Source organism: Propithecus coquereli, unplaced genomic scaffold (assembly GCF_000956105.1).
Source record: "Propithecus coquereli isolate 6110/MARCELLA unplaced genomic scaffold, Pcoq_1.0 Scaffold137, whole genome shotgun sequence".
Lineage (NCBI taxonomy): Eukaryota > Metazoa > Chordata > Mammalia > Primates > Indriidae > Propithecus > Propithecus coquereli.
In genome coordinates, this window is record NW_012137969.1 from 5,234,109 (window position 1) to 5,237,081 (window position 2,973).

Below are 2,973 nucleotides of genomic sequence, written 5' to 3' on the forward strand. Positions count from 1 at the left end.
AAGTGGATTCAAAATTTCTCATCTTTTATATATAATTTTACACACATCTCTGGATGTAAGAGAGGCAAAATAAAATTATAGCTTCACCATTCATTGGCTATGTGACACTGGACCAATTACTTAATCTTCTGTGCCTCAACTTCTTTATCTATAAAATGAATATAATAGTAGCACCTATCCTCACAGAATTACGAGTTAGATGATAATTATATGTAAAATGCTTAAAATAGTACTCAAAACATAGCAAGCAGCATAAAAATACTAGCTATTATTGTTGTCACTTCTGACAGGAAATCCCCAAAAGTGTAATTATTGGGTGGAAGGGCTCACACTTTTATTTAGCTGATACATAATAATCATACATATTTATGGGATATGGTGATGTTTTGATACATGCAACATACAGTGATTGGATCAGGATGATTAGCACATCCATCATCTCAAATATTTAAGTTGGTAACATTTAAAATCCTTCTAGCTATTTAAACTTTATATTACTAACTATAGTCATCCTACAGCACTACCTAACACTAGAACTTATTCCTCCTAACTAGCTATAATTTCGTATCCTTTGACAAATCTCTCCCTATCCCCCTCTCTAGTCCCTCCCCTTTCCTACCTCTAGTATCCTCTGTTCTATTATTCACTTCTATGAGATCAACTTAATTGTTAGCTTCTGCATATGAGAACATATGGTGTGTAACTTTCTGTTCCTGGCTTACTTAACATAATGTCCTCCAGTTCCAACCATGTTGCCTTGAATGACCAGATTCATTTTTTTTTTTTTTTTTACAGCTAAGTAGTATTCCATTGTGTATATATACCTCTTTTCTATATCCATTCATCTGTTGTTGGACACTTGAGTTGATTCCGTAGTTTAGATATTGTGAATAGTGCTGCAGTAAACATGGGAGTACAGATACCTCTTTGATATATTTACTGATTTCCTTTCCTTTGGATAAATGCCCAGTAGTGGGATCACTACATTATCTGATAGTTTTATTTGCAGTTTTTGAGGAACCTCCATACTGTTCTCCATGCCGGTTTTACTAAGTTACATTCCCACCAATGGTGCATAAGAGTTCCAGAGTTCCCTTTTCTTTGCATACTCACCAGCATTTATTTTTTGCCTTTTTGATAATACCCGTCCTATATGGGCTGAGATGATATCTCACTGTGGATCTGATTTGCATTTCCATGATAATTAGTGATGTTGTGCATTTTTTGCAGATATTTGTTGACCGTATGTATGTCTTCTTTTGAGAAATGTCTGGTCAAATCATTCGACCTTTCACTATTTTTTCTGATGTTAAAATGTTTGAGTTCCTTGTATATTACGGATATTAATCCCTTGTCGGATTAATAGTTTGCAAATACTGTCTCCCATTCTGTAGGTTGTCTTTATACTCTGTTGATTAGTTCCTTTGCTATGCATAAGCTTTTTGATTTGATATAACCCCATTTATTTTTGCTTTTGCTGCCTGTGCTTTTGAGGTTTTATTCACAAAATCATTTCCCAGAAAAATGTCCTGAAGCAAAAGGCTCACACTTTGAGAATTTTTAATATATATTGCTAGTTTGATCCCAAGAAAGAGTAGTACAAAATAAGTTATTCGCCCTTAAGGAATGTATTTTTCTGCCTCTTACCAACACTGCCTATGATATATAAGCTCATCCTATCTTGCAGGCAAACTAGGCAAACAAGCCCAAAACTGTAAGCATAAACATCTCACTAAAATATTTTGAAAAATAAATTATGTTGGACAAGAAAGTGCCTAAAACTGTAACTTAATTTGGCTCTTTAAGTACCCTGGTAAGATTTGCTACCAAAGAGAGATCACATAAAAAAACTAACAAACAAAATACCAAATGAATTACCATTTGTCTAAGAAAAAATATTTAGTAAGTGAGAACTGGCTAAAGATAGAACAACAAGGAATTTCTTTTCCAGAAAGAGCAATTCCAACTGTAGCGTCAGGTGCTAGAATGGTCTTATCTAGTGGTGACCTAGAAGAAGAAATGCACATGGAATTCTCTAGATACGCTGGGAAGAGGAAGTGTTTGGTTTCAAGGCTAATAGATTATACAACACAGAAAAGCTGAGAGCCTTGTCAGAAGAATGGCGGCTATCAACAGACAGCTTGCAGGTAACACATTTAAGATAATAACTCAAGCTTACTCTAGGGATGACAGGCTTTGAACTGTGAGTCTTGAAAAGTGACACATGCCTGGGTCTCTAAGTTGTTGTGGGCTACTTCCTAATAAAACAGGCACAATAAGTTATAGCAAAAAGTAAAAGTGTTGACTAGCACCAGGAAGAGTATTAGAAACACAAAACACTACTTCACTTCCTCTTCTATAGAATCAAGATGCATCTCTAATGCTTTACAGAATTTACATAGGTACAACTCAAGAGGGAGCACACCAAACAAAAATAAGCCAAAATAAGAAGATATATGAGTTCCACATACAGACTAAAAATGTGAATGCACTACAAAATGGAAGAGTAAATTGAGCACAAGTTTTTACATAATGATGAACACATGTGAATTATTAGGCACTCCTATAAACCCTAAAGACGGAGTTTACTGACTATGAGAGCATGTGCTGCTACTCTTTGAGAAGGTTTAACACATAAGTTCTTTCTAGAAATGGTTTAGACTAAAAATGTAACTAGGCTCAATAAAGGTTTTTATCCATTTATGACTGATGTATATAATACAGGCTATAAAGAAAAATCAGGACTGTTTGCTTATAACTCTAATCCTGAGATGACACAATAAAAGGCAAACAGGTTTCTCTTCCCCTCCCCAAGGAAAAAATAGTCGGTGGTTGTCAACATCAGAAAACTAAGAGCAGCTAATCTGACCCAAAATGGTACTTCATAGCTCCTTGAATGAGTGCTTTTTCATGCCCTCAAATTATGAGTAATGAAGTCCTTTACAGTTAATGAATTCCTCAGAAAGAGATTTT